We start from the raw sequence: 14,577 nt of genomic DNA, 5'->3' as shown, positions 1-14,577 counted from the left end.
TTCTAAGGCTGGACCTTGGTCTCATTTCAGTCACATGGGGAGATAAGTGAGAACAAACCATAGTGTTTATGAGCTTGAGCCTTAAAGTTCCCTAAATCTTCCCATTCTATATATTGAATTGTATTATGTGACCCAGTGTATCTAAATGATGTTCAACCTTCTTTAGAAAGTTTTTTTCCTTCCATATTTGATTCTTCTCATTAAGATGATACTATCTGACTCATCATCTGTAATTGTCATCCATTCCAGCTTTACAACTATGCTTCCATCTGTGTTTCCACTGAGGACATTATATTTTGAAACTGTATATTTGGCATTTCCCAGGAATTGGCTATGTCGACACATTAAAGCAAGTAGCTCAGTGTCAGGGTCTTCCAAACAGAAAAGAAGCACTCTCACATTGGTATTGGCATTAGCACACATTAGAAATGATTGCTATTTTTACTTTGAGATGCTAATCTAGGATCAGGTTACATACTATGTTAGGACTTGTATGGACATGGTGAAATGACAGAGAAAACAAGTTTATTCAGCAATGATTTGTGTAAGTAAGTAGGATATATGGGTACCTACCATAGGATCCATATAGGACCTTGAATGAGGCACATCAGCCACATGCTCTTCATTTCAGCCTTATGCAGGTAGCTAACAAATCAAGAAGAAAAATCCTTTGGAAGACCCAGGAAAACCAAGACTCATCCCTGCTTCTGAGACTTATAGAATTACAGAAATTAGACTTGTATCAATTGCACCCAGTGGTGTGCTGTGAATGAACTGCTTCTTTCTGCTCCATCACGTATCCTTAACTGCTAGTACTACCTACTGCCCCACTGGCCTGTGGACTTCCATCACATCCCTGCCTTCATTCAGGAGCCACTGAATTCAAAGTATGGCGAAAGTGGATTTCATCCTCTTGGCTTCCTGCAATTAGGAATTTGCTACAGAAACTCCATGTCTTGTGGATAAGTGTGGATGAAAAAAATTCCACATCCTTCCTTCTCTGAATAGGACATTTACATTCCAAGATCCAAATTTAATTATGACATAGAAGAAAAATTCTATCGAAGTAAATTCTTATTTATAAAATATCTGCATGAAACGATCAAGTTTTCATTTTTAACTAGATATGTGCATTTTCTTCATCAGCCACAAGATGGGAGTATTGGCCTTTCAGGCTGTGTTTTAGTTTTTTGGTTTTTATTTTTTCCCATGTGCTGTGCCAGGCAAAGAGTTTGAGAAAATGTTTTGTTCCCTCCTGAACAAGTTCTCTGAGATGAATTAAACTGGAGGGAGTTTCTGGAATGCTTAGAAAATGTTAGTCAGCTTCATTTCCAATATGAATCCAGGGGCAAATATCATGTGTACATTAAAAGAATTTCTTGTCACTAAGCATCACATTTCTCTGATACAAGTTTCAGAGCAGTTCTTTTTCAGTTCTGCACTGACCTGACACCTTTTCAGATAATGGTTTCCCTTTAGCACTCTCACTAGGCTGTAAGGATAAGTGGAGTAACAGATCAAAACACTTCATGCTGCATTTACAAGTCATCAACTGCAAGTTTGATAGAGCACAGCTTACTTGATAAGATGATGAGCTCCGAGAAATTTTGGGAATGAGAACTCATGTTAAGAAAACATTAAGAAATAGAAAATCCCACAGTTAAATTTTACTGTGTTGGCAATTGGAGGACTACTTCTTCTGCCTTTAGGCTTATTTCGGAAAGGTCTGAGCATGCAGTGATATCTTATTTGTCATGTGGCACACGTGTGTGCCAATGAAGGACTAAAAGAAAATGGACCAATCCCAAATTATTGATTCTAAAATTTCTGAGCGTTGAGGAAGTTCAGATATGAACCTCCTTGGCCGGTACTCGAAGCATTCATAACTTTTGGTAAACTTATCTGCTCATAAGCTGTGTGACCCATATCCCTCTTACATCTGAAACACAGCATCACCCAAGCTGCCTTGTTTGTTCAGTTTTTTTCCTTGTCACAGCAATCCTCCCCTTCTCCTTCAGTTAAAGAGGGAGGCATTTTACCAAGGAGTGTGTAGGAGGTACTTGCATACATTGTTACCTGTTAATGGCGTTTGTATATGTATACAGATGTCTGTGAACAGCTTTGAAAAATTGTGAAGTGTAAGCAGGCATGCACTTATTTCAAACCAGCTGGTGCAAAGAAAAGAGGGGATTTAACCAACTCAAACATTACATGCTGTGTGCAAGCGTATTCAGACAAAATACCATTTCCAGTTTGGCTCATTAGATGAATATTATAAACAAGAGTTGATTAATGCTTTTGAAAGGTAATATCCTAATATATTTTCCAAAGAATTTGGCTCCTGTTCAAATACTGAAAAGAAAAAGCAGATTTTTTCAGAAGCCCAGTACTTGCCATTGAGAAATTTTAATTCAGCCTATATTGTGTAGTTGTTTTTTTTTAAAGTAGCATGCTAAAGTTTAATTCTGTTCTGTTTTTTTTCCATTAAAAACTCTTAAAACTGATGCTGGATTTAAACTAGTTTATTGATGGTAGATATGGTAGGAAAGAAGAACCCCGTATTTGGTATAGATTATACTAGTAAAACATGGATTAACCATTACATTTTGCACCGATAAACCCCAACTTTTCAGGGTTTGTCAACTCTACCTAGCTGTAAAGTATTAGCCAACTTTTGGCTGCATTTTAGCAAGATGAAAACTCGAATCTTCTTGCTCCTGTATTGCAGGCACACTCAAAACTTTCGGGCTTCTCTTCCGTCCATGCCTGCAATAAGGAACAGATAGGCTAAGCTGACTTGTGGCAAGCAGTAACAAAACTGTAGCAGATATATTCAATCTCTCCCCATATGCCTGGGCCTCCTGTTAAACCTGAAACCTTGTCTTCCCTCACTGTGATCCTGCTAGGAACTTGATATTATGGCCTCTCCAAGGATAAAAGAGACTAGTTGTAGACATATACACAAATAGCTGAGGAAATATATCTTAGACATAGTGCTCCATTTAAAGAAATAAAAAGAAGTCTCACTAAGAGAGGGGGAAAAGAAGTGCAGCGTTTCCATGGCAAATAGCATGCTGTTCCTTTGGCAGAAGTGAGCTTGGAAGAATATGCTTTCTGCCTCTGTTCTCTAGTTGTCTGTTTTCTTCCTGAGTGTGGTTGTACTATGAAAAACGGCTGATGCCCTTTTGTACCACATCTTTACTCCTTCTATATATTTAGAATCAGACCTGTTTTCCTTCAGGTCAGTAAAACTTTTTTTTTTTTTTTTTTCCATTTCTGTTAACAGTGTAACTCTATAACTATGTGAGAATCTTTCCCTTAATGTCCATTCACAACATAGTTTACTGACTTGCAGTCAACTTAATCCTTTCCAGTCTCCCATACAGCATTAAGGTAGTTTCTGGAAGAAGAGCCCAGAGACAATAAGTTTCACAAAGGACTACTCAGTGCTTCCTGAATGTGACACTACAGCTCTTCTGTAGTATGCCCTTTCAGGCCTTCCTAAGGCTCTCCTAAGCCACCTGGTGTGTATTTATGGAGGAGAAGAAGGATTAATTCCCAGGTGGGAGGCAGACCTAATTCAAGGAGTACAGAAAATTTATAATTAATTGTTTGCAGGGAACTCCTGAAGAAAAATAGAGCTGGTTTTCTTTCCTTTCTCAGTATATTTTAAAGGGGATTTGGAATTTCTGGATGTTAAAGTCCCTGGTAGGAAGGCAGCCAAAGACCTTTGCCAGCTATGAATTATTTTGATTAACTGAGAACTCCTTTGATGTAGATGTAGAAAGAATGAATCAGACAATATAATATTGGAGATGCCACTTTATTTAAAAATGTTATCTGAGTGAAGAACCATCTTACAGTACCAGACTGTGTTACTTCTGTAACAATTTCAAGTAGGATCAATGGTTTCTACATACAGTAAAATTGACGGTAATCATGAAAATCATGCTCCTATCTGCCCACAGGCCTGAAAGGCTGAATTCAAGTCTGTTTCCACCCTCTGTGATAAGATGGGAGCAAAAGGAAAATCACAAGCTGGGTGAGACAGGAATCGCAAGTGTTTAGGCAATGCCATGTCTGGATCAATAAACATCCATGAAAGGCTTCAATGTGCATCTCATTCATTTGTGGATTTATTAAGGTGTTTCTCATTGCCTCGCATAGGAGACTTTCCACTGGATAAATTGACTTGTGGGTTGTATTATAAGGAAAACAATTCCATGTAAGCATTTTATAGAGGTCCCTCAGCACCTGCCTCAGAGCTCATGAGACAGTTCAGTCAGATATTGGACAACTTCCATCTTTTTCCCCTATCTCATTTACAAGTCCATTCATTTCAAATGCACTGGCAGTCCCAAGGCAGCCAATGGTCCTTGTCACACGTGCTTATAGACTTAGTGTCTAAAAGAGCTTTCTTTCTCTATTCCTGAGATGTTACCCAAGTGTAAGATATCATGTTATTGCAAGGACAACATTGGTAAGATATAAGATTCCTTACTGCAGTTGAATTCACCTGGTTTTGTTTAGTTATCTTACCACAGCAAACTTTTTTTTTGAGTGGTATTTGTCCTTTCCGCCTGCGCTCCCCTCACCTCCCTGCCCCGTGTGATGATAGAGTATGTTAACAAAGCACCATCACAGAGGTGTGAGAGAGAGAGGCATAATAGCATGAAGAGCTCTAGAGGCATTTCAGTTTTTCATCTGCAATAGTGATTAAAAAGTAGCAAAAAGGAATTTTCTTTAAAGGTCTAACAGGAAATGGTGTAAAATGCTGGTAGCATTTTTAATTCACTGAATGCTGTGGGCATATAAAAATATTTCCCATACCTTGTGCAAGTTCAGAAAGTATTGTGGAACAAATCTATAACGCAAACCTTGTAGAGGAGCAACATAAGGCATTTCTGGTCTTAGTATCTCCTTTACAATGCTGTTTTGTTTTTGTTCTGTCCTCAGGTTGCAATCTGGGTGTAGCTGCACTGCCCAAGAAGCCTGCCTATATGCATAGAGATCACATGTATCATGAGCAGCACCGCCTGTTGTCTCTGCACACTCCCTGGAACAGTCAAGGCAGAGCAGGGAAGGGACAGGGAGAACTGGGGCTGGAGTGGAACTGGAATTCTATTACACATCTGCTGTAGACCCATCCTCATCATAAAAACTGGCCTGACAATTTTAGCTTTAATTATCCCTATCTGAAATCTCTTTGATGTTAAAGATGGGTTACTCTCATCCTCCTTTCTTGTCATATTATGGGCAAGCATCACTAAATCAGGTAGCAAGATGCAGACCTTTCAGGAAATCTAGACATGGAGTGAACATTTTTCTGCAGCCCTTGAAAGTACATGAGATTGATCTGTTTGCTGTACAATCCCCAAGCCCCAGGCTAGGGATAAAATTTCTTAGAAGAGAGGCAAACTAAATCAATTCTCTTCTGTTGCTGGGGTAAAGTTGGTCAATAGCTGATATTTTAAAGCACCTCCATCAACAATTTATGAGATTTATTCAGTTTATGCGAAAGAGCACTCCATAATCATCACTACACAGTGATGGCCCAACAGGGTGTTGCTAACTGGATATCATTTAATAAAAGTTTTTCAAGTGCTCAGCATGCTTTCATCAGAGGGTGATTTTTGTTTTTATCCTTGTTTTGTGTGAGCATTAGGAGGTAATCAAGAAGTTATAAAAGTTGATGATTTATGAAGCTTTTGAAGTGGTGGGTGAAATTGTAGGCTAGATATAATGCTCATATTGATCACACTCTTGTAAAAGCATAGTAAGACTGTTGACTAAAAGTACTATTAAAATAAATGTTATGACAGGCTGTTAAATAGAGATTTAGTATTATTTTCATAACTTGATTTTGCTTAATAGTGGTCTTGGTCAACACTGGGCTGTATAGTGTTGGTAGGACCATAAACCTCACAAATATTACCAAAACTGGTACATAGTCCTGGTATGTTTTCAGAACTAAGAGTGTAGTTATGTAGTTACCAAATCTCTCCTACACCAGCTCTTCAATTTCTTAGGTTGCCAGCAGTATTCTTGTCTCTTACACTAACCTTTTAAAATTTTTGTTCCATGCTCATCGGTTCATTCCAGTCTGCTCCTTCAATACCTCAATCTCCTCTTGCTTTGTTGATAATTTTTTACACAATTGTCCTACTTTTTCTTTCTTTTCCTTTTCTCATATCCTGAGACTACTTTGATTATTACCTTTCTTCTTCCAGTGTTGAAAGCACAAGGGAAAACAAAGTCCTGATTTATCTTTTTGCGTATGCCCGTTAGTTCCTATTACACATTATCCACTGTTTACAAGAATTCTGAAAACTTCTTCTTTTTAAAGTTTCATAAGTATCTCTAATTCAGTCCTTTCCCTACTTTATTTATGTTCTGTTTCACCGCATCCAACTGAAGAACTGGTATCTTCATATCAATGCCTTTTCAGCTGGCTAGTTGCTAGTTAGGTAAATAGATGCATACAACCCATAAGTTTGGAAAAATTCCAGTGCTAGCCTTTAGGACTGTGCAGCTTCCCCCTCTGTCTTTTTTTGTGTGCAGATTTTTGTCTCTTTTGTTTCCTCATATTGGTGCTGACTGTCATTTTTCAGATAAAAATACTGATTCATATACTTTTGGAATGAGATCTGGTTTCTTTGTCTCATTTAGTTTATCACACATCTGATGTGTAATCTAGCCATGTATGAGAATATCCAATGTTATTATGACAAAACTGCCAAATCCATTTTATACAAATACAGAACCATGTTTTCAAATTAAATAAAGGTCTGTCATGAAAAACACTTGTCAAGGACCTCATCTGAGAACACTGCTGCCCTGGTCTGTATTTGTGGGTGAATCGTCTGAAGCTGCACAATACTGATCTCTGCAGGATGTGCTGTGTTCCTCCTGAAGAATTAAATCTCTTCAACCTAATCCACACAAGCTACTTATGTTCATAGATGTTGCCACCTTTTCTCTTTCACATATAAGTAAAAGGAGTAAAAATCACCAGAATAAGGTTATCAGTATCATAAAACCAATCTGCAAAGGACTCATTTACTCATTTAAAGTTAGAGTGGATATTTTTGTTATTCTTCTACGATCTTCTTTTGACAAAGGATAAAACTTAATTTTAGTGTTGTTTCTCTTCAGAAGCATTTCAGAAGCAGAGATTCACTGATGTTAGTTATTGTGTTCCTGTTCATTACAGTAACTAAACAAATGTTTTAAGAGTAAAATTGCTGAAGAGACACAGTGCAGTTGCTGGAAGTTTTTTTCAAATTAATTTAGAAAACATTGCCAACAGTAGAGGTTTTTTTATTGTTCATATGGCCAAAGATACCAAGATACCTATGAGAAAATCTTAGCAAACCTAGAAAGGCTGTCAAATCTGGATGTAGTTTTCATTTCTCTTGAAAATATGGTGAGTTACCTCTGGAATATCTCTGAAGCTGGGAAATTCTAGGACATATTGGAAGGACTTTCCAAACCAACAGGTGTTGGTATGTCTCTATTCAAAGGTTTTGTTCCCAAAACTGCAGAAAAACCAGATTGAAAGGACTCTCTGTGAGCCTGTTACATATACAGAAATTGTATCAGGTATTAAAACTAGACTAAATTTGTGACTAAAGTGTAATAATAATGTTTATGTGTGTTGCTCTTACACATAAACTATGTTATATAGTCTGAAGCATGTGAAGTAGTACAGAAGATAAAAAGGTAAATTATATCAATAATGTGGGACTAGATTTTCCACAAAATAAAAATTAATAAATATTATTCCTATGATAAAAAATATTACTTGTTCAATAATTGATGCTCTTTTAAAATGCTTAATTTACCTATCTTTGCTGAAATTGGAGATAGTCATAAACTTGGATTTGTTTATATTTAATGTGAACTCATTCCTCTTTGGATAATGAAGAAATAATAGTGAAGACGAGTTTAACTTGTAAAGACAGTAGATGTTGTGGGGTTTGTGAGGCACATGCTTGTAATGTCAGTTTGAGAGAAAAAGAATTGTGAATTAAAAAAAAGTGTTTAATTCCTTGAGTTTTCTGTGAGACATGCAGTGAAAGGCTAACAACACAGAGAAAAAATAGCTGTAGACATTAGACAGAAAAAAATTGTGAAAAAGAACACAAAAGATTGGGGAAAGGTTGACTTAAGAATGACCTTACATAAAAATCACATATGTGAACTTTAAATGACTGGCTGTATTTATGGACATTAGACAAGTATGCAATTCTGTGGAAACTTACCTAAGCAGTATGGGAGTTCTCATGTGTTCATTCATGATGACATAAATGGTAACAACACTGATAAGCCTAAATATTGAAAAGAAAACTAGGAGAGAAGATTATATCATTGCTAGGTTTTTTTCTTGTTGCTGTTGTAACAGTTAACTGAACCTGAATCCTGTATAAATCAACTAAATCTTGCCTGCTGAATCATTGATTTGGCCTGAATCTTTACAGGTAGAATACCCTGTCAGAGAGTTGCACCATGTTCTCCTCCTAAAGGTACTTATTTTCACCTGAACAGATGTGAGAAAAAATCTTTTGTGGTGTGTTAGAAAATTAGCAAAAACTTTTCTGTGTTTATGGCCTGGACACTGTTCTTTTTTAGCATGGATTCCCACATGATATAAATCAGAACAGCTCTGTTGAAGTCAGTGGTGCAAATCAATCAATACCGGCTAAGGATTTTGTCCCCAGTCAGTGTTTTGATGGGAAGACAGAAAAGGGACACTTTTCAGTGTCACGTACTGAAAAACATCATGTGTCTTACTGGGTCAGGCTAAAGACTGCCCTTTGGAAAAAAAAAAAAAAAAAAAAATCACTGCCTCTTGGCTAAGCAAAAGAATTGTGCAGTTTTGAGTACAAACAATAGAGCCTTTGAACTAAAGATGTGCAGGCATGAAACTGTTTATTTACAGGGAAAAATGACCCACTTCTCTAGGAACATGACCCAATTTAATGTGCTAGAAAAAAAATTGAAAAGCTATTTGACCTAAATTTTCTGAAGCAAAAGGTGTGTGGCAAACAGAGAACTGTCCGTACAGTTCATGAGGCAGCATCATTTACAGGTCACTTGCTCTGTGAGTCAGACAGGATTTTGTTTCTTTTAATAGGCTGTGATTAGGAACATTACCTGAAGAACTTCCACAGAGCTTTGATCTGTCATGTCACTCTTTTGCAGCTGTCTTAGGGATGCAAATACACTGTAAACATCAGTATCACTTAAGTACACTCAGAGTCTCAGGACAGGCTAAGATAACGTTTGGTGATAATAAAGTACCTGCCTCAGACAGATGTGCAGAGACAGGAAGACATGATTGTTGAATTGTCAGATCTGAGATAATGTGGTTAAAGGATTCATCTCAGTAGGGTTGTCCCAAGAACTCAGCCTACAATACCACTGCTTTCAGAAATGGGCACAAAAATTACAGTTTGATTAGTTCAGATGGTCAGTAGGGTGGAAATCTCATATGCTTATTTGGTCTGAAGAAATTCATGCTGCCTTGTCTGTGCAGGAGTCTTTCCTGGGAACAGACTTGCTTTGACTTTGGCGTATTTCTTGTTCTCTACGTATCCATCAATGTACTGAATCATCAGAGACAGTCAAAACTGAGTCACTACAGAAGTATTTATTCACAATATTTCAATGGCAAGTCTTTCCATGCACTCTCCTCAATGTGAATACCAATCCTGCAATTTTAGAGAATTGTATGAGTGTCATGTGGTATTCAAATCATGTTGGCATTTTTATTAAAAGCGCAGATATGTCCATGCCTCTTCTCAAGTAGATCAAAAGCTGGATAGGGAATGCTTGAAGGATATTTCTTCTTTCTGTCTATAAAAATGCAAATGCAAAATGACTCCTAGCTGCTTCCTACTCTTCTGCTTGCAGAATTATGAAGGGAGCACTAATTTGGAACAAAGAACAGTATGAGCACACTATCATCCAAGTTTTTGCTAAAACTGACTATGTGAGGTAACAGTAGCAAAAAAAGGTAGTTTGAGACGGTGACTTTCAGTCACACGGAGATCAGTAAAATTAGTTGAGGTGTGAGATACTCTTCATCATGGGGATTTCAGCATTCACTCCATAGTAATTTTGTCTTGTATATGTATAGACAATATGTGAAAAATAAGAGAATGGAATTTTTAATTAAGGTTTTTGTTCATTTGTTATTTTGTAGGTGTTACCTCTGTTTGATACTTTGTACTGCCTCTGGATGCTCAGCAAAAGGTCCTGTGTGAACTTGGGAAGCAACTGAAAGTGCTGGAAAGTAAAATAAGACTGGAGAATATCCTCAAAGGATATGGTGGCCAGAGGTAAGTTGACATAAAAACATTTTATTAGGTCCTAGTAATTCTGCCTTTCTCAGTCATTTATCTTACTACAGTTAAGTTAATACTTGTGGTGTCATAAAACTTCAGCTTTAACATCTTGTTTCAGTGGGTATTGCTTGTAGGATTTTTGCTGCTGTCATGATATACAAAATCATAACAACTTTTGTGGAAGGCATGTAATAAAATATAGCAGCATGCTGGAGAGCAACAGATTTTCACTCTGCACAAATCTCAGTTTTCTCTACTTTCTTTAACAGAGGATGCACTGTGCAGTTCATTCAGCTACTGAACATGACTTTGCATAAATGTATAAATGCAGTTATGTGGCATGTACAAGGCCTGAACTGGCCTTTCTAGTTACCCATACTCAGATTTTATCTATATTGCAGAAACTCTAATAAAGGTCAAATCAGTCTGTTGAGCAATCTGGGAATAAGTATTCATATATTTAAAAACTAGTAGGGTTGGCAGAAGAAGATAGCAGTTCTCTCACGCACAAAAATGGAGCAAACAATGAAATTCTCCTAGCCCAGGTGTGCATGTGTCATAAATAAAAAGAACTCATGAATATCATCATATCAAATTCACTCCTTCCATTTGCAAAGATTTTCAGATACAAAATACCTTTCAGTATCTGTCTAATCTGTCCAACTGAGATGCTTGCTCATTGTGATGAGATAATTATCTAGCAGTATTAATTTTGACAGTGATTCTTAACAGACAAATGGTTTATCACAGAATTTTTCAGTGACTGTAGTGAATCCAATTTAGTAATTTTCAGATGCAGGGTTTAACTCCCCTAAACTAACCAGAGCTCTCCAATTAGTGTTTGGAATTATTTGCTTGTTTTCTTCGCAATACTCATCTTGAAGTTTTCCACTTTCATATTTGCCCTTCTACTAAGTGTGGTGCTAAGCACTACTTGTATGTCACAACGACAGATTTACAGCCTTGATTACCCATAGCTTTCCTCGTCATCAACAGTGTGCATTTGAATATGAACCTTTCACAACAGACTCATCTTATTTACAGACAGCATGTGGCTTACCATGGCCTTTTTAATCTAATGCAGGAATTTAGCATTAGAAATTGAAGCTAATTAAGTAAAGATAAGAGCACTGCTGGTTGTTATACAATTGGAAATAAATAACAGATTGGTGACTGAAATTAGTGGATTATTGGATTGCTGGGACTAAGAAAGTTTTTGATTTTTAAAGGAATACTTCAAAATTATTAATTTAGCCAATGCAACTGCTTAAAAACATGTGTTCGGAATTTCCTCTGACAAACACTGTCAAAAAAGAGAGCCTTGTGTTTTTGGAAAAATTTCATATCAAAGAAGGATTGTTGGAAGTATTTGGCTGACAAAACCCCCTATATTCAAGGTCACCTGCAGGTTCATCTTACTTTCCTCTGTTTCCCTGCCAGGAGTTCTGCTCTGAGTGGTGCTGCCACTGTGATACTAGAAATTATGAATGAGGAAAACTTCTTATGAGCATTTTTAATATCAGGTATAATGGTACAGCTATTAATTTCCTTGAATATTAAGTTTATTTTAAATCAGTTATTTCTTTACAGTTAATAGATTTTTTTTCCTACTCACACGCTTCCAGTATCTACATTTCAAAAAATCATAATTCTGGCAGTTATTTTAAGTATGGGTATTTAAAAATTAGTATTTAAAAATTATCTGCTTTTTTCTTCGAGGAGTACCTATGGTCTATATAGTATTAGTCAATAAAATGTACTTTTCATTATTTTTTATTTAAAAATACCTATTGTGTTTATTAGCAGCTGAATTCTCCTCCAAATCCTGCTTTGCAGAATTTATTTAAATGTAAGTTCTGCAAGTGAAGCATAGAAGGTTGTTTTTGTTTAAAAGATAAAATTGATTTATGCATGTACTAAGTGCTTCTGGAATAGAGTTTGCAGATTCAATCTTACAGTGCTGCACAATTTGTTACAGAGCTGTGATTCAGCCCTTGGCTTGGGAGTAAGGAATGAAATAAAAAATATGACAAAAGGGAGCCTTCTCCCACCATATATACAAAAGATATAAAATAAATTAATATTTAGCTTGTTTTCTAAATCACCTTTTAGAATCTAATAACCTCTTTAATAGACATAACAGCATAACTGCTTAATAGCATTTATTTTCCATAGTTGCTTTAGTGTCTTGTTTTTGGCCAAATCTTGGTTCCAGGAGAGCCCAAATAACACTGCTTAGTGTGGAGGTGCAGTATCTTCCCAGTTTGCCGTTTAGGAAGAGAAGTGCTGGAGAAGTTGCAGTAGTCTTATGGCCTGCATCTTGCTCAATTTGTTTCAGGCACTTTGCCCTTCCTCTTGCTGAATGAAGCCATTGCTTACATTCCTCCACTTGAAATAATCACCTGTCTTATGGTGGTTAATTCAGCTATGTGGATTTTGTTCTGCATGCTTTTGGAGCTACAGCTTCCCTGGGCATTTAATCATCAACATCCATTCCTAACAACTCCTTCTTTTCTGTGTAGAGGTTTACCGCCCTGACATGGTGTGTGTATTCAGAACAGTGCACTCCCCACTGAGCAGTCAAGACGTCTGTCCATCACACATCTCGTCCGAGTCTTCATGAACTGTTATGATGCAGCTGTTCACCCCCAATTCAGCTTGTTCCAGTTCATTTTCCTGAAGTACTCCTTCCAACACCTGGCTATCTTTATTCCAGACCCTTATCCAAAGCTTTTCCTCTCCAAAACTATTTTTCGCCAAATCCTTGTTCCAGGACAGAGCCTAGAAAATCCACAATTCTGGCCATTGTTTACTGGGGAGGAAATGCGATCCTTTCCCCAGTTTTCATTTGGGAGAAAAGGTGCTATTGGCCCAAGTCTCCTTTGTCATTTGATGACCCTACCAGCAGGTTATATGCTCTGTAGATTTCCCTCTCAGAAAGAAAACAAATTTTATTTTAACTGTCTTCCTCCTTTACAGTTAGCCTCACTATCATCCTACAGTTCTTTTTGCTTTTGGCAGCTCTCCCAGAACACTGGGCTGAAAGCAGAAAGAAACCACACTGATTCTGTGGTTTCCAGAAGAGACCGAGGCTCCTTATTACATATTTGATGCAGCTGTGCTTTCTTGGCCATCTCTCACTTCCCCAGCTAAATCCCAGTCTTTTTTCTCCATTAGCACATATGGATTTCTAAGACAATCAGGTCAATGACTCATTGTACACACTTGTTAGAGGGGATCATTTTGGAGGTGCTTTTCAGTGAAGTGGTCTAGTTCAGTTTGGGTGTATTGGAATGCAGAATTACTTCTCTTGCCATTGGAAAGAATAGGTGGTTCAGTTTTATGTCTTATTGAATATTGGTAGGCAGCTTTTCATACTAAAATACACAGGTAGATGTGGCATTTTGGGACATGGTTTAGTGGGCATGTTGGGTTGATGGTTGGACTGATGATCTCAAAGATCCTTCCCAACCTTAATGATTCCTAGTTTTTACTTTCATTAAAAAATAGGCCAGCCACCAAGCCAGGAAACATGAAATTATTACTCTGCCCTTAATTGGTTTAGTGGTGGTCTTGGTAGTGTTAGGTTAATGGTTGGACTGGATGATCTTAAAGGTCTTTTCCAACCTAAACGATTCTATGATTCTATGATTCTAATTTATCAATATCCAAACTGTATACATTGGTATTAAAACACCTTTAAATCTGTTCACTTTTAGTAAACCTGTACTTTCTTCTAGGCTCTGTCAAGGAGATAATGGAAATACAGATTTAATCTCTGTGACTGTGTGTATATGTGTCAGTATATATGTAAATTTTGTCATACACATGCATATACAGAGAAAAAAGTGATGCTTTCATGTATCATTTTTTCAAAATATAAAAGTAATTATGATAACTCACAACGAATCCTTGCGATATAAATTCAAAAAATACCTTAAATCACTATTAGAATATGTACCAGATAGAGAAATTATATACACACACAGACAGACAATACATTTTTTTAGATGGGTAATCCAAGCTTTATTTGTATTGTACAGTCCAAAGAGAAGAAAAGAGAGGCTGTCAGATCTGTCCATTTAAATTGTAGTAATTTCACACTTAATAGATTTTGGGAGAAAATGAGACATTTTACTGTCATTAACATCTGAAGATAAATGTTTAGCTTCAGAACTCTTTTGGGAAAAAAAAAGTAATTGGAGGATATAAGCCCACATTTGGGATA

Source organism: Pelecanus crispus, chromosome Z (assembly GCF_030463565.1).
Source record: "Pelecanus crispus isolate bPelCri1 chromosome Z, bPelCri1.pri, whole genome shotgun sequence".
NCBI lineage: Eukaryota > Metazoa > Chordata > Aves > Pelecaniformes > Pelecanidae > Pelecanus > Pelecanus crispus.
This window is presented reverse-complemented; position numbering follows the sequence as displayed.